The sequence below is a fragment of the Miniopterus schreibersii genome, assembly GCF_964146895.1.
Source record: "Miniopterus schreibersii genome assembly, chromosome: 9".
Lineage (NCBI taxonomy): Eukaryota > Metazoa > Chordata > Mammalia > Chiroptera > Miniopteridae > Miniopterus > Miniopterus schreibersii.
In genome coordinates this window covers 4,886,510-4,905,523 of record NC_138118.1, presented here as the reverse complement: position 1 = coordinate 4,905,523, position 19,014 = coordinate 4,886,510, and the positions used below count along the sequence as shown (strand labels likewise).

Genomic DNA, 19,014 nt, shown 5'->3' with positions numbered 1-19,014 from the left:
AAGACTGAAAGTAGGAGGCGGGATGTGGACAGATCTGTGGCGTATTTCCCAGTTCACAAATGGAGTGGCTGCTGGGGGACACGAGTGCTGGCTGGGCCTGGGAGGCATGGCGGGCAGACACGGCTCTGTGGCCAGTGCCATTGCAGTGCTTGTAACAAATCATCTGTGACCTAATGACGGCCATGTGTCCAATGAGCCGTGTAAGGGGATATTGTATAAAATGAACGGATTATTCTGTCCTGTCCTTTCAACCGTTTGTTGAAGCAGTTGCACTAATTTTCCAAATCACTTAAAAATGTGTCACGGTTATTAATGGGAAGCCTACCTGTTTCACAGTTCAATAGAATCCGGAGATTCCTTCCAACAGATCTAGAATCGTTTCCCGCAGGAAAACCACCATCCCGGTCCCTTGTTCTCGTATCTGCCATCAGATGGTAACATCTTCTGCTTCACTCAGGACACTGGAGCCGCACTTTTCGGCAATCGACGGGCACGTTCCTTGCTTGTCTGTGTAATACAGCTGCGCTGTGGCTGCCGCCAGTCATTTGGGGAAAGCAGGCCTATTCGAAATAATTTTATCAATAGTTTATTGAGGGATAAAAAGCATTGGAGTCACCTGCATTAAACCCTTTCTCAAATGACTGTTGGCATAAATGGGGTAAAATCTTTAGGACTTGCATAGAAAAAAATCATTTCCAAGGTGAATTCAGTATAAGCTTTTTATTTCTCTGAAATAGATTTTTCTGTTTACACCTCTCTTAGGCTGGGTGATATTTTCAAAGTCTCATGAATTTTAATAAGTTGAGAGGATATTACAGATCCTTTTGCATATCCCATAATGCCTCGACTGGTGAATTTTGACCACCATTCTAAATGCACATCTGTATTGTGAGAGTCTCATTTTCCGAGGTCATGAGATTATGTCTTGTGTCAATTTGTAGGCATTCAATATTCTAAACACATACAAACACGTAGAGCCATTCTAACCAACGTGGTTATGTGTTTACTTTTTTTCCCAGAATTTGGAAAATAAAATTAAGATGTTATTAATAATAGGGAATATATTTCTGGCATAAGCTGTTAGGTAAAGGAAAATGATTAATCTTATATGATAAGGTTTCTTAGGGGTAATAAAAATATCATATTAATGGCTCACAGTCTAGTGCATTTTTTATCTGAGATAAAATAGGATCTATGAAATCATTGTTCTAAAATTTTAAGTGTACTTGATTGCTTGGCAAGCTCCCTGGAAAAGGAAGGGCTCTGAGTAAGAATCGTGATATTCTCAGCTGCTTGTTTCACTCTGGACTCGAACAGTGGGGATGCTAATATTCTTTCCGGAGCAAGGCTGGGTTTAGGTGACATGAGGTTAAATGACTTCAAGTGAATGCAAATTTCTACAAATGCACCGCAGTACCAATTGTGTCTGGAGAGTGCGTGTCCTGGGCGAGACACGGTGGGAGGGTGGGAGATTTTACCACACAGTTCGGAATGGTGCACAATTTAAAACTTATGAATTGTTTATTTCTGGAAATTTTCATTTAAATTTTCAGACCAGGGTTGACCGTGGGTAACTGAAACCACAGAAAATGAAACCGTGGATAAGGGGGGGGGGGGCAATATGCCTGCAGACAGAGTGAGAGGCCCCTCGGAATGCCAGACGCTCAGCATGTCTGTGGACCAGCATCAGCACCCCCTGGGAGCTTGTTAGAAATGCAGGACTTCAGAGCCCCACCCCGTGCTTTTCAAATCAGACTGCATTTTGACAGTACTCAGAGATGATTCCTTTACATGCTGGAGATGGAATCTGTTCTCAATGTTTGAAGAGCTCACATGGGAAAGAGGAATGAGAATTACCCCCCAGTCTCCAAACCAGACGCAGGAGTAGAGGCCTTAGAATCCACAGTGGGACTCACACACCAACGTAGGAAAACAAGAATAAACTTTGAAAAACTGCAACTCGCTGAGCAGTTACCATTTACTGAGGGTTCAAGATAAACACACGCAGTTACTGCCTCCTAGGGGCAAAAAATGGCGTGGGCATGCTAAGCCTGTAAATTTATTATTGTAGTGAGGACTCTGCATCCTAGGAGATAGAGGTTTGCACAGGGTCTCCTGGGAACACGCACGAAATGCCTCCTTCAGAGCGGCTGAAGGTCATGGTCAGCCAAGGCTTCTTGAGGAGCTCAGTCTTGTTGGCTAAATAGGTAGAGAGTCGGTCATGCAGGGAAGAGGGATCTTCTACTGAAATAGGTAGGAATGGATAGCGAGACACTATAAATAACCTCGTCTCTCTCGAGTTCTTTATTACAAACCCGCGAATAAAAATCTGACCTTTCTTTAAAATCCTGCTGCCCTATCCTTTAAACCGGTAACGTTTAAGTTATATCACGTGAATATCCAACTTTAGAAGGAGGTTGGAGTTTATGCCGCCTTCCAGGGCCCATCTCTGTGACACTCACAGTGCAGGGTTCACTGCCAAGCACATAATAGATGTTTAAGAGTGTACAGTTGAAGTGAAGTGCCTCATTCGGAAGATAAATGGGCTGGAGCTGAGAGACACGGTGTTACTTAAATCCACGAATTCAGGTCTGCTAACCCCAGTACTCAGCCTGGAGCCAGACACCTGGTTTTGGTGTAGCGAGAAGCCCCATTACTGTAATGCCCACTTGCTTAGTGTGACTAAATGAAAGCAATTTGATTGTATACACAATGCTTAGAAAACAAGATAGTGTGGGCTCTGGAGGGAGACTTCAAATTTTGAACCAATGCTCCAGCCCCTAGTAACGCTCAGCACTGAGCCGTGTTAATAGTTAATGGTTTAAAGGCACCAAGTAAGGAGTTGATAGGTCTGTCCTTGAGAATAACAGTGTCTAATTGTCAGGACAATAGCTGTAGACAAAAGCCTGGTTATGGTGTGCAGTTTTCCAGGTGCTCGGGCGCCTAGTGGCTGGGAAGATGCCTCCACTCTGTGTGTCACTCAGGCCCGCAATCTAGCCAAGGACCTAACTCAGTCCACGTTGACTTTGAGAAAGAACTAATGGCACGTTAAGATGTCATGGCGAATGAATTTAGTTTGCTTGAATAAGCTAGCTTAATTAGCTTCTGTATTTTCCTCCTGGCACGATGTCCTGTGGATAGGCTCTCTGAACGGTCCACTCGGTTACCCTAGTGCCCTTTCAGGGCCCAGGGAAAGGAATGAGGCAGAGCCCTCTGCCGCTAGGAAAATTACACCGTGCTCCCAAGTGGGAAGATTATTGGAGGTGCACGTCTGCATTTCTCCCGGGAATTTCACGGACACATTTTGATGAGACGAGGTCTACTGTAATTCACATTGCCATGGTTTATAACCATATTAATAGGAAGCTGTAGTGGAGTCTGTGAAAACTGTCCTGTGATGTACAGAGCACATAAGAAAACTCGCCCTTGACCAGTTGATCAATGGGGACAGCCAACCAGCATTTAGTGAGGGTTCATCAAGTGTTCGATATGCTTTATGTCATTTAATCTTCAAAACAACTTAAGCGCAGTAATGTCCGGGATGATCACGATGATGAAGCCCATTCTACAGATGCAGAAAGTAAGGGTGCTGTACATTCCTTGGACCACCTGGTGAATTAACAGTGGAGCTGGGATTTAAAACCAAGAGTGTCTTACTAATTATCCTGTGGTCTTCACCGCGATGGCTCTCCTCAGCTCTCCCTTTCACAGTCTACAGGAAGCCTGGTGACCACCACATTTTAAATGTATTGTACTGCCCATATAGATGATGGGGTACCATATATACCTTACCATTCTTTTTGTAAAGATAACAGTCATACTGGGTTAGGGGGCCAATCTCCCCCAGTGTGACCTCATTCTAGCTACTTATATATGCAGTGACCCTGTTTCCAAGTAAAATAACATTCTGAGATACTCGGGGGTTAGGACCTCAACATATGGATTTTAGTTGGATACAATTCAACACGTAATATCTAAGCACTAGACATACTTTATAAAGTTATAGATTTCAAACCCAGTTACTGCCACTGTGGTGGTGGTTGTGTTGTGTACATTATAAAGAATACAGGCTGGTTTCATGGCTGAGGAAATCTCACCCTTTGCGGCAGCACGGATAGATCTGGAGAGTATTATGCTGAGTGAAATAAGCCAGTCAGAGAAAGACAAATACAATATGATCTCAGTCATATGTGGAACCTAATGAACAAAATAAACTAACAAACAAAATAGAAACACACTCAGATACAGAGAACAGCTGTCAGAGGGAGGAGGGTTGGAGGGTTGGGTGAAAAAGGTGAAGAGATTAAGGGGGGAAAACCTCATAGACAGACCACAGTGTGGTGATTACCAGAGGGAAAAGGGGGTGGGAGAGGTAGTCGTGGGTAAAGAGGGGATCATTGGTGCTGGAAGGAGGCTTGACTTGGGGTGGTGAACATACAATACAATATACAGATGACATATTATGGAATTGTACACCTGAAACCTACATAATTTTATTAACCAACGTCACCCCAATAAATACAATTTTAAAAAAAGAACATGTACTGGTCTTATAAGAAAGACAATACCTCTAAGATGCCTGGGTTAAACCATGAGAGATTGGTTGATGACTAATTACATATGCCCCTCTGCATTGGTTTATTTACAAGCAAGACTGCAAAGAAACATTTTCTGAACAATTGCAGACCTTTATTCTGTACACAAGGAAAGAGCTCTCCCTGTGCCCTGGTCGGCGTGTCTCTGTTGGTTGGGTGTTATCCGTGCACCAAAAGGTTGTGGGTTCAACTCCCCCCGGTCAGGGCACAGGCCCGGGTTGCGGTCTCCGTCTCCAGTAGGGGGCGCGCAGGAGGCAGCCGATTGATGTTCTGCTCTCACATTGATGTTTCTCTCTCTCCTCCTCTCCTTTCCGCTCTCTCTAAAAATCAATAAGCTATTCTTTGTCGCAAAGACAGAGATAAACAGCGTGCCCCTATTGGATCTTGAGAGGTCATTGCTAATTCACTTGGGATTATAACGGTGTCTGTTTCGGACACGGGCAGGTGTCATTCTTGAGCCCTCGCAGTGCTCTTCCGAGAGGTGAGGGGTCACATCCCGCCGTGTCCTATGTGAAAGCTGAGTCGCGCAGGCGGAGGCCTGGGGCATGCTGTGGGCTTGGCGGGCACGATTGTTCACGCCGCGGGCTCGGCGACTGTCCTGCGTAAGCCCCGCTGGGTTTGGCTGTAGGACACCAACTGGGACACAGAGCTGCGGGCGACGGCCCGAGAGCGACAGCGAGAGGCCGCGGCCTTATCGTGAGGCTGTGCAGGCCGTTCGCACCCGCCAGGGGAAGCCAGCGCTGGCAACAGAGCCGAACAGATACCGAAGCGCCCAGATCCTTGGAAAGGGCTTTGGGATTGCGATACCAGAAGATGTACACAATGGGTTTGTCAGTGACTTAGTAAATTGAAAGTCCAATGTAAGATTCAATATCTCTAATTGGGCAGTTTTATTCTTAGAATAGGAATAGGAGTATTTCCTTTTAGTTTTTCCTGAAATAAGCAGTAATGTCAGTGTTACTGGGGTGTGTGTTTTTATTTTAATTTTAAAGTCAAATACTAAATAATTCATTATTCAAACAATTCTTTTATGTTTGGAGCTTGGGTAACTGATAATGAAATAAAACACACACGGTCAGCTCATACTAAAAAGTAACCGTTCAAATTATATAAATCTGTGGATATTTAATAGAATAAGTTCTACTTCTCCACGATGCAGTTGCAGGGCCTGCATTTAGGCATTTAGACCTAGACCAAACACCACCGCTAATGCTACCCTTCACCAGGACCTACCTTGTAAGTCCTGTGTCAAATACTGTGGCATGACCCTGAAAGGTGAGAGGCCAAGTTTGTTCCCTGGTCTCTCTGTCCCCAAAGTCTTTGCTTTCCCTGTTATACCAGGGTTAAGAAGATACAACAGTGGGTGATTGCTTGTAAGTTCTCAGAGGGGTATTTGTCGCTTTAAAATGTTGGGTCTCTCCAGCTGGGACAGTGCCTTGTGCATCGGATGGGCTCAGTAAACACTTGTTAACAGACTGGCTGAATTATGGGATCTAGTGGACATTGGGATATGTAGTAACCGTTGGGTGCATATTTCATAAACAGTAATGTTTAATTTCTTGATTTATATGTGTCTAGTGCACACTGATAAATGTGGCACACACCTACGTCTACTGACGGGAGAAGTTAAAGTTGTCGAAATGGCATGTGTAGGAAAGCTCAGGGTTTGAACAGGGCACATAATGTAGCAGAGTTTGCAGCAGAGGGAGGCTGGGAATGTGGCCGGGCAGCAGGTCTGCTCCCTTCAGGCCTGTGCTGGAAGAAATCTGAGGGTGGTTTCCTCTGCAGGAGAGCAGTGGCCGGAAGGGGACACGGAGGGAAGCTTTAGGGGTGTTGACAGTTGTTTCTTTCTTGGGCCAGGTGCCCGTTACACGTGTGGAGATCCATCAAGCTGTATGTTGATGTGCACTTTTGTGTGATGCGTAACCTGTGCATATGTGTTTCCACACTTTTGAAGTTGTATCTTTAGGGTAAACTCCTAGAAGTTTGATGGTTGGGTTGAAGGGTAAATATATTTATAGCTGTTATGCGAGCAAGCTCTCTATTCATATGTTTTGCCCACATTCTATGTGGGAGACACTTTAGACATGGAAACTGTCTCAGTCATACATGCATGGCGATTCTAAGTATAATATTGAGCTAAATGTGGTAAGTTTAGGTGTTCATCTTGCAAGGAGGGAAAAAGCCTAGGCGTTGCTCTGGGTTGGCTGTAGGGTCACTGCTCGTCCCAATGCTTGCTAGCCGCACGCAGCATCTGTTTATATGTGTTCATCTGTGTTCAAGCCAGAGGCGAAGAGAGCCAGACACAGTTTCTTTAAAAATACTCTCTCACGAGCAAGCCCAGATGGGGGTAGACCAGCTGTCCACGCAAGGTGCGACTAGAGCCCTGTGTACTCACACAAATGCTGAGCTTACTTAACTCACATAAACACTGAGGCAACCCCCTAGTGTTGCCAGTAGCTTTTAAGGCCCTTTGCTAAGTCCCTGAGTTATTCCCTTTTGTCTGGCCCACTGCTCTCGTCCTGCAGCTATTTTGGTATTAGAGAGTGATTCCAATAATATAGCTCCTAGTTTCCTTCAGTTCCTCCTCCCTCAGACCTGAACCTTCATTTCATGTCCCATTACACCGTCTTCTAAGACTTATTATTAAAATTTAATATACAAAGGAAAAGTGCACATCACCATAATAAAAATATTGGACCCCGTGTATATGACCAGGTACCGGAGATGGGTGGACAGACTGGGCCCCATGAGCACAATGCACACCCCGCGGCTGTACAGAAAACCGGGAAGGAGCTCCGAGAGCCGATGTGGGTGGGTTTCCTGGATATATTTTTAAGTGAAAAAAGGAAGGTGCAAGGAGCGTTTATTGTGTGCTAACTTTTATGAAAGAAAAAGAAATGAGAAAATGTGTCTATGTGGTTGAAGCAGTTCTGCAAATATTTGGCTACAGAACAGACAGAGCAAATGGGCGAATGTGTTGATAGTGTCGGGAGCCTTGGCTCTTATTATGGAGAAAGTAAGAAATACATAGGGAACAGGCAAAAACAGGAGGGGAGCTCATTTAAAGTACGTGTGTGTGCAAATAAGTGTGTGTGTGTGTGTGTGTGTGTGTGTGTATGTGTCTGTAACTTATTTATTTCTTTATTTCCTGCCTCTGACTGTTAACTGCATCTAGAAACAAAGACGTTCTGGTAGCAATGAGCTCACTTAGTTACTAATCAGACAGTAGTTACTAATTTATCAGTATCCACTAAGAGGGATCAGATCTGCTTGGAAAAATTATATCAGGCTTTGGTCAAGTAAGAAATAACTTGAGTTTGAAACGTCTCTCCATATAACAACAAAAGGTAATCAGGAGAGCTAATGACAAAAAAAGCATACAAGATCCAGCTTGAAAAACTTTATATTGGCCATATCTGGACAAGTGGGGCATAAAAATATTTAAGGGCAGTCATGAATTACATACCTTTAGAAGAAATAGGCACCTTTAAGTCTGTAGAGATGGTAGGTGATACATGGATAGATAGGTAGGAAGATAGGTAGATAGGTAGATAGATAGATGATAGAAGATGATAGATGATAGATTGATAGATAGATAGATGATAGATAGATAGATGATAGATAGATAGATGATAGATAGATAGATAGATAGATAGATAGATAGATAGATGATAGATAGATAGATAGATAGATAGATAGATAGATAGATAGATATGATAGATAGATGATAGATAGATAGATGATAGATAGATAGATAGATAGATAGATAGATAGATAGATAGATGATAGATAGATAGATAGATATTGATGAGAGATAATGGACAGATAGCTGGATGTGACATCAATGTGCATTAAAGCTAGGGGATTGGAAGGATTTTTATGACATGTAGTATATTTCTATGGTCTGAAAGTATCTCCCACAAATTACTTATTAGTTAAAGTTATAAAAGAAAAAAATAACTATATAAGAGAAATTGGACAACACCCTGACTGAATGATCAAAATAAAAATCCTCAGTGAGAGGTAGATAAACAGTGTGAGTCTCCAGATGTGATAGATTGAGAAGGACCCAATGCGGGCAACATCCCACTAGGACTGTGTAAATCGGTTGAATCTATTCTGAGGACACGTAACTCAATCCCAAAATGAGAATATTCCATGAGGACTATTCTACTAAAAAGTAGGGGTGTAGGGTAAATTTCAAAACTGTCAATGTGATGAAAGACGATGAAAGGCTACGGAATTAATGTAGGTTGAAGGAGATTTGTAAAAATTATATAAACATGAAATATGTGATCCTAGCTTGTATCCAATCCTGGATGGGAAACAATACTATAAAGACATTACTGGGTCAGTGGACAAAATTGGGATATGGGAGGTGTATTATGTAATTATGAATTTCAGGAAATTTAACATTGATATATGCTATAACATAACTATACCCTTCTTAACTTATGTCCATATTTTTGGGAAATGTAAACTCTTCAGCAGTAAGTGGACATGATATGCAACTTACTCTTAAGTGGTCCAGAAAAGAAGATTGCAAGTGTGTGGGGAGTGGTGGAGAGGAAGCGGGGAATAGCAAAAGAAAGATACAGCACAGAGCAAAATTGCAGAATCCGAATAAAGACTGGAGGGTCTGCAGTGTCCCATGTCCGAGTCATGCTACTTTTCTGTAAGTTCCAAATTATTCCCAAAGTGGAGTTAAAATAAGTATTTTTAAAAATCTCCCTGACAATGCAGTATTATCAACATATGATTTTGTTGTTGTTTAAACAGGGTGTTATTTAAAAGCCAGATGCCTTTTGAAAGTATGTAAACATATGGCCCTTAAACGAGCCGTTGAAACCTATAGCAGTATGTTGAATGGTCTCTGTCACATTAGTTGGATGAGACCCGGCGTCCCGAAGACATTAGGAGACTGGATGTGGAGGGGGGGGGAAGAAATGACACCAGGGGCAGTGCCTGAGGGGTCACGTGAGGGGCAGGGGCTGCCTGAATGGACAGGAGGAGGCGGGATACAGGGAAAATCCCGCCGCCATCTGTCACCGCACAGTGTTCCCTGGGGACTGATCCTGGTCCACATGGCTGTCGGCCGTTGCAGCTTTCTTTATGCTTAGTTTTATATCAAATGCTCAAAACTACGACACGCATAAAATAAATGTAGCCGTTCAGAACAGGATGCTTTGGAAGCGTATTTATTCAACAGGATTGTTAGGGAGAAGGGGATGGTCGCAGTTCGAGAAATTCCTGGACTGTGTGCTCGGGCTCAGGGAGCTCCAAGAGACCAAGTCACACCCGTCAGAGCCCATTGGCAAGTGGGGAGAAGTCAGACAGATGGAATTAGCGTCCAACGATTCAATATTTGGAAAACACTTGTAGGAAGAGGCACTGAGGGCTGAGACTGAAGAAAATAAATCACAGCTAGATCTTGTTCTGGGAAAATCCCCGAGATCTACGTTGGTAAACTTTCTCTTGACTCAGGGATAGGTAGTGTTCCCTGGGGAGGGTTTTCAGGCAAATGTGGTTTATAAATTTTCTGCATTCATTAATTCTTTTCAGATATCAAAATAGAACATGAGCCGATGAGAAGAAGACTTATACTTAGTTACACAGGTAACTAGGTATAAATTTTTCTGTAACTAGATATAAACATTTTCTAGTTTCCCTGCCAACTCTGAGATTCTTTCATTCACCTAAGGTAAAATGGTTTTTAAAATGGTTAACTATCCTTATTTAATAATATCTGATGAAAAATAGTCATTTTTATAAACAGCATAATTTCAGCTTTTGATGTTTTTATTACGATAATTTAGACTTATTGCCTAATACTCCTCTCTTTGGGATAGATTTTGTTGTATGTTATTTATTTCATGTAATGTTGGGCATATCAGTGTAAGGGCCTTTCTCTGAACCTTTACACGTTTGGAAAACCAGGGAGAAGCCAACATTGAGAAAACGATACCCTGAAGATGCCTCTCTAAGAGTGAACTCTTGAAAGCTCCATGAATTTTACATTTACATAGCAGAGGATTCCTAAACCTTCAGGGGGAAAAACAAAACCAAAAAAAACACCCTAAAGCCCAATGTGCTGACATATTACATGGATTCAGATCCTCTGAATGAAAATATATTAAAAGCAATTGAGATTGAGCATCAAGGTGAAAGTTGGAGGCAATTTCTAGAAAATTACATTAAACTTTGTTTTAAAGAGCATCCCTAAAATGGGATATTGGCCCCAAGAACGTGACCTCTCTCCCTAATTGATAGGACAGGAACAACTGTGGTGACAGAACAAGACCAGTCCAGCCTTATACAGGGAGCCCCAGAGCTACTGAAGGAGATCACGTTTTTTCAAAAGTGACTAAAATCAAATCCGAACCGTAACTCTGACCCTGACACCTACTCAGGCTCCAAACTCAACTCCTACTCCAGCCCTAACCCTAACCCTAACCCAACCCTAACCCTAACCCTAACCCTAACCCAACCCTAACCCAACCCTAACCCTAACCCTAACCCAACCCTAACCCAACCCTAACCCTAACCCTAACCCAACCCTAACCCTAACCCTAACCCTAACCCAACCCTAACCCAACCCTAACCCTAACCCTAACCCTAACCCTAACCCAACCCTAACCCTAACCCTAACCCAACCCTAACCCTAACCCTAACCCTAACCCTAACCCAACCCTAACCCTAACCCTAACCCTAACCCTAACCCAACCCTAACCCTAACCCTAACCCTAACCCTAACCCAACCCTAACCCAACCCTAACCCTAACCCTAACCCAACCCTAACCCTAACCCCTAACCCTAACCCAACCCTAACCCTAACCCCTAACCCTAACCCCTAACTCTAACCCCTAACCCTAACCCTAACCCAACCCTAACCCTAACCCTAACCCCTAACCCTGACCCTGACCCTGACCCTAACCCTAACCTGTAGTTGGCTAGTAAGTATATACTTGAACTTGAATCCAACCTCAATTCTCTGATAAAAACCCAGTCATGTAACAAGAAAAAAAAATCATGTAAGATCTATTTAATATCCTTCCGATCACTTAAATATTAAGGTACTCTTATTTCTTATTGACTTGAGCTATAACTTAGGAGAAGTCTATTATTTAAAGGGTAATCAAGTCAAATGTAACGCGGAAACGGAAGTCGTTTCTCAAATCACCTTATTGATCAGATAGTTCCTGAAGCGTAAGTAGAGGCAAATTGCACTGTGGACTGTTTGGGAAAAGCAGTCGCCAGCAGGTTTTTCCACGTCGTAATATGATTAAATTAGGATGTGTGCTAAGGTTCTATTATAAATGTTTCTCTTTTATTCATGACATTTGTGTTACTTAATCAGTAAGAATTCCTAGGATTGGTCTTTTTTCCTGACAATCAGGAAACCGAAGGCGCGGGCAGGGCGAGGACCTGCTCCCCCAGCCCGCTCCTCTCTGGGCGCAGGACCGGACTGCAGGCCCCTGTGGAGGGGAGTCAGGTGGCTCCGGGAGCCCCGCACTCTGCACTCCTCTCTCTGCCGGCCGGGCGCTGGAGCCCCAGGCTCAGAGAGCTGGACCGCACACCCAGGCCTCTCTCCACAGCCGTCCCTCCATCCAGGCCTCAAACCCCACCCACCTTTCCACTCGGAGGCAGGACTCGGGGACTCTCTCCGCCCTCTCATCTCATCTCAGCTCCACCGAGGCCTTCTCGTTAGCCCACGGATATGCTTTGATTTCTTTGGACTTTGGAAAACCGTCTTGATCCCTAGCAGGGCCCGCTGCACTCCTTTGTTGCAAAATTCCTCAAGAAACATTTCAACTTGTTCCGTGCCGTCCCTCTGCGTTCTCAGACCACTCACCCGCAGCCCCCATTCTTTTGGGTTTCCTCCTGCTCAATTTGTGGTTCCTTTTCTGTCTCATATGTTGACTTTTCCTTGTAACCAGGATTTTTTATTTTTTTTTAACTGTTGGAATACTCCAGGAGTCAGTCTCTGATTTTCCTTTCTTTCTGTCTCCTCTCAGTCGCCTCCTTGGAGGTTCCAATCTTACGACTTCAAGCACCAAGTATTTCTCTTCTCCGTCTCATTTGCTTTCAACTCCACTATTCTGGGTGGTTAGTACAAAAGATTTGGAATTATTATTGACCCATGTTTTTAATTTCACATATATACTATCCATTAGAAAGAACATCCTGTTGCTCAACCTTGAAAGTATTTCCAAAACCCTCCTGCTTGTTGTCTGGTCTGAGACACTGTCTATTTCTGGAATGACTAGAAGAACCTCCACAGACCTCTCTTTTTCTATCCCTGCCCCCTAGACACAAACAAGCACAATTTAAAAAAAAAATTTAAAAAAAATATATATGTATATAAATCAGATCATGTGACTGCTCTGCTGCTCAGAACCCTACAATTGTTCACCGTTTTTCCAAGTAAAAACCAATGTCCCTCTTGTTGCCTGAAGCACCTATGAGGTCCAAGTCCCTGTCTCTTCTCTCACCTCAAGGACTCTGCCCCTTGTTCACTGAGACACAGGCACACTCGCCTGGAGCTGCGGGACCCCCACGGCCTTCGGGTTCCTGGACTGGATGTTTCACCGCCTGGAACGTGCTCTCCTCAGACACCGCTCGAGTGACCCCCACCGGTCCGTGCACCTGAGGAAGGTTAACCTCAGTAAAGACTCCGTCCTGCGCACCCTACTTACTGCTGCTGGCTGTGGACACCCGCTCCCAAGCGCCTCTCGGTCGCCCTTGCCTGGCTCTGCTCTCTGAACACTTTCACAGCAATTACGGCTTTTCGTTGTATCACCGGATTTACTTACATATCGTATTTATTTGTTTTGTCTGTCTAGGATTTAAACTCTGTAAGAGCTGGAATCTTTGCTTTTAAACCAGCACGTGCTGACTGACTGACTGACTGACTCTACCAGCCCCTTATACGTGATAGAGACTAAAATATTTGTCGAATAATTACTGGAATAGAAAAAAAAAAGACAATTTACAGAAAATGATTTTAGCCCGGCCTCTCATACTATCCAGCCGTTCTCTTAAGGCTGATATCTCGATTAGCACATTCATTTTATTTAGAGGACTTTAACTTTATCTTCTGGGTGGACCGTGAGTGGAAAATAAAGATATCTTTATATGTGCGATCCAGGGTTTAGTCAGGGAAATCTGTCAGAGACTATGTCTTTCCAAGTGCTTTTCAGACCCCGGGTGTAGGAAATACCTGCCTGGGTGATTTATAGAAAAACTGCGCCCAGGCCCTGGCCCACGAGAACCAAAGGACAGTCGCAGCTTCCCCCGCACAGGGGACGGGGTAAAGCGGCGGGACGGGAGCCCCGGGCTTTGAAATGGAAGCGGGTGGCCAGATAGAAATTGGATTTTCAAGCTCCAGTGAAAGATCGGAGCTAAAAATAGAGACACGGGAGCCATGAACCAGGACTGATCAGTGGAGAGGGAGAGAGGGTGCGTGGTCACTCAGGGAGCCAGGAGGAAGAAGAGGGAGAGCCGGTGACAGGCCCAAGGGACACGTCTAAAGCCAGGCACCAGCTGGGTTTAGGAAGCCATGCAAGCGAAAGTTCAAATACAACAATGTGGTCAGAAATATTAGGAAAGTCAGCATACGGCGGGGAGGAGGGCCAGTGGCTGCGGGAACCCGAGACCTTCCCAGGTGGGTTCCTGGCCAAAACTTAAAGCGGGATTTGAAATAGAATGACACATAGAGAAATCACTTTAATTCAAGGGTACATTGAGAGGTCATTTAGTCAACAAATATCAGGCTGCTGCTTATTGTAGGGAGGATGCAGTGAACAAGGAGGAATTAAGGAGGTACAGTCTCTACGTTCATGGAGATTGCAGCCGATTAGGATATAAAGGGGGGATTATAATAGTTTATAAAATAATTTCGGGTGGAGAGAGAGAAAGAGAGAGAGCAAATGGGAGCTAATTTTGGGGGAGAGGCAGGAAGAGAGAGAGGACTGGGGTGGTCAGGAGGCTGATGCGAAAGAGGGACGGTTTTGGTTTTGTTTCTGTTCCTATAGGTGAGAAAAAAGCCGCACGTGTCTGTAGACTAGGAGGAGGGATCTGAGGAGGCTGAAGGCTGTGGGCTGGAGAAAAGGCCCATTTCCATTTATAGAGACCCCACCGTGTGCCAGGCCCTGACCCCACACCACCTGGTTTGAGAAAAGTTCTGGAACAGCCTGTATAGTCCAATGAGCCCGTAAACGAGGTGGGGGCGTATTTATCTGAAAGAAGTTTGACTTGTGATCATCCCTAGGAGGACCGGAGAGGCTGCTCTGTTAAAAGATATACGTAAACAAACATTTTAATCAGCCATCTTAGTTTTAAATATATTTTCTAAATAATTAAACACCTACGTTTATTTAGAGTATTGGCTTTTCCTGTTTGCTTTCTGTTTTGGTTTGGCTTCAATTGGTTTTTTTTATCGTCACCCAAGAATGTGTTTTTTCATTGATTTTAGAGAGAGAGGGAGAGAGAGAGAAACACTGGTGTGCGAGGGAAACATCGATCGGTTGCCTCCGGTACGCACCCCAACGGGGAATGAAAATGCAATCTAGGCATGTGCCCTGACCGGGAATCGTACCCACAACCTTTTGGTGCTCCCGACGATGCTCTAACCAGCTGAGCCACCCGGCCAGGGCTAGAGTATTTGTTTAAACAAATGAAAAATACTTCTTAAAACATAAAATATAATACATTATTATCATTGTGGTATTGTTGGCCAGATCTGCTGAGATATATATATACCAGGGCCACAAGGATAGACTTTGCCCCAGAACAATAAAAACTTCTGAAAGACAAGAAGTTGTCTTTTTTAAAAAAAAATTTTTAACTCTTCTCTTTGACTACCAACTCTCACACTAATCATCAATAGTAAATTGTTGGCTAAACTTGTTTCCTTATTTTTGCATTATATGGATAGGCGTTTTAATTTATTTTCGCATTTTTCCTTAATCTTTCATTTTCTTAAATAGATCTTAAAATTCAAAACTTTAGTAATTTTTTTATAAGGAACCTCTTTCTTAAATGCCCGATAATTTTATAAAATTGCTTTATTTGATAAAATCGATGGAAAGCATTTAATAAAGAATAAAGTATTACACTAGAATATAATTGCTGTTACTAATAGTACTTCCAATTAAGCCTAAATTTCTGAAACCTGCAAATGGTTTTGTAGCATTTACTGGATTTTGGAACTTGGGTGCCTCATAAATATTTAAAAGGTAAACGTATTTAGCGATCTGAATATAGATGCATAGTGATAATGCTTGAGACCTGGGCAAATCAATTAACCTCTGGGCCTTGGATTTCGAATAAAGGGGTTATTATGTGTTGTCAAACCTGTGACCATTCTAATTAAGGAGCACTCACCAACCCTTTTAATTATTCATCCTGTAAACCACCCTCTTGTGGATAAAGTGAACATGCCTATTTTATAAGTTAGTGTAATGAGAAAAATAAACATAAAATAGTTGATCTGGGACAAAGTCCGTGGCAGTGGAAAGACTTTAGAAGCTAGAACTCTCCCCCCTACCAATCCTTGAGATAACCCATTCATATTAGAACCATTTATTCTCTTTTAATATTGTGTTTTAAGAATTAAATTTATATTTTGAGAATATTTATATTTAAATAAATTCTTTACTTAAATCTTCTTAGGTCAGATTTTATGGTCAGATTATTATGGTCAGACTTTGTACGTTAAAGGAGCTATGGGCCCCGGCCGGCGTGGTTCAGTGGCTGAGCATCAACTTATGAACCAGGTTCGATTCCAGGTCAGGGCACAGGCCTGGGTTGTGGGCTGGATCCCCAGTAGGGGGCATGCAAGAGGCAGCCAATTAATGACTGTCTCATCATTGATGTTTCTCTCCCTCTCCCTCTCCCTTTCTCTCTCTAAAAGTCAATAAAAACATATTTAAAAAAAAAACAACAAAAAGAAGTATGAGTCCCGGTCAGGCAGCTCAATTGGTTAGAGCGTCATCCCAATACACCAAGGTTCCAGGTTCAATCTCCAGTCACGGCACATATAAGAATCAGCCAATAAATGCATCAATAAGTGGAACAACAAATCGATGTTTCTCTCTCTAAAAATCAATAAATAAAATAATAAAAAAGAAGCTATGATACCTGGACCTTTCCTAATGACAGTGAAACTGAAAAGATTAGGTATTTTTGCATCATAGTGTGTTGTCCCTTGAAAAAACAGTAATGAATCACTTCTTATCATATTTCCTTGTACTAATAGTACCACAAATGCCCCATGACATCTGGGAATCTTATCCAAAAACAATAGCACTCAATGCAACACCTTCAGTTTCCTTAAGAATGAGAACTGATATTTATTTATAATATTTGTATTTGTACGTTGGGGGAAAGGCGTGATGCTGCTTGGCTGTGTGAGACTTTGCAGAGAGCCCTGAAAGGTTAAAGCAGATGCTATTTTTATTTTTTATCTGCAAGTTTTCTTAAAGTTAACTTGGCTAGGAATTCAAAATTCTATGAAGCATACACATGCACTCATACTCTTGCACTTGTGTGCAGCCACATGTACAAACATGGCCCTGACTACACGGCTCTGTGTGCTGCAACAATGTAGCAGAGGCTCAGGGTATAATGTGGTCATTCTGTTACCTTCCGTTATGAAACCTTCCCAAACAGACTCAGAAAAAACAGTGTTATCAGTTCACTCTTGAGCTTGAGTGAACTTACTGGGTGCATATTTTTACTTAATTGCTATGTTACTGAATGTGTATGGTCTTATATAGTGATCTTAAGTATGGAGGTAATCAGTAAATTTTTAATTGGGGTCCTGCTTAATGTATCTTTTATAACAAATAATGATTTGACTACTTGAGAACTCCTTTTTTAGATCAGTAGTCATGTGAAAATGTAATGTGAGCAGTGAACTTGAATTTCAGAGGAAAACAATGACTTAAAAATTTGCATATTGAAATCTTTAAACATTTCTTTTAATAGTAGGTGGTTATGACTGTACTGAAAGGTGGTTTCTTTTTGCTTAAACAAAGATACATATAGCTTCAGAAAATAAAGTGAAAGGAGTTTTATTAAAGTATTAGATAATTATTTCCTTATAATTCTCATCTGCCACTGCATAAATATACTAACAAAAACATTATTTATTCAGTATGGACGGATAATTATCAACAACTGGTAATTATCCAAGATACGAGGTGTGTCTTTCATATGACTCTTTGCTTTAATTAAAATATTAGTCAAATGTCCACAAGGTATTTCCACAGTCAACTTATAAAATGAGAATCGCCTCAATTCAAAAATACCAATTAAAGACAGAATGTGGTTCAGTGAAAGTCACTGATGGTTCATTAAGGGAAGAATGGTCGGACTTGAGTGAAAATATGTAATACATACAATCCTAATGAGAGAATATGCTATTTAATTTCCTCCCCTGTTCCTAGACATTTACCAACACAGTGTTTAACCTTGAGAAAAATCAAAGGATCTTTCCCGAGCACACACCATTTCTCAAGTACTGAGCAAGGCAATCTAGGGCTTCTAAAGAGAGTTTGATGATAAAGTACTTGCTAGCATTTCCTTGCAGACTAATTAAGGAGAAAGGCATTAGTTTATTAGAGAGTGCAAACACTAAGTCAAGCAAGGAGACCCACCTTAAAGAAGACATCTTTTCAATGTGTGTGGGGTTTTTTTTCCATTTGGTCTTTTCTGCCCTCTTTGCTAATCATTTGAGGTTTTTGTTAAAGCTAGAGGGTTTTATTATTCCCTTTTTAATTTTTTTAAATATGCCCTGATTGATTTCAGAGAGGAAGGGAGAGAGGGGGAGAGAGAGAAACATCAATGATGAGAGTCATTGATCCGCTGCCTCCTGCACGCCCCCTGCTGGGGATCGAGCCCTAAACCCAGGCGTGTGCCCTGACCGGGAATTGAACCTGCCAGGTTTATCCCCTTTTTTTAGAATTTAAATACTCTTAACATTTTTGGTGGTTACTATCAAACATTTTAAAGTGTGTATCTTTCTTAATATTTGTGATTCTGTATGTTTACATTGCTCTTTAGCAATGCAGGGCCTTAGAATATTTACCGAAGCCCCCTCCCAAAAAAATTACAAGAAAAGAAAACTGCAGATCAATATTTATAAGGAATTTAAACACAAACATAAATTAGAAAATTAAGTCCAGCAATGTTTATATTAGAGATAATGCATTATGACTATGTGGGGTTTCTCCTAGGAAAGCAAGGTTGGTTTAATACTCAGAAATCCATCAGTGCAGCCCTGGCTGGTGTGGCTCAGTAGGTTGGAGCAGCTTCCCCTGCACCCAAAGGCCTAGCAGGTTCTATTTCCAGTCAGGGCACATACCTAGGTTGCAGGTTCGATACCCAGCCCCAGTCTGGGTGCATATGGGAG

General features: G+C 42.4%; 1 protein-coding gene across 1 annotated transcript in view; it reads left to right on the top strand.

The window, feature by feature from the left end:
- The window catches only part of CNTNAP2 (contactin associated protein 2), a 1,311,177-nt gene that overhangs the window by 480,416 nt on the left and 811,747 nt on the right, over positions 1-19,014 (top strand). The window lies entirely within an intron of this gene.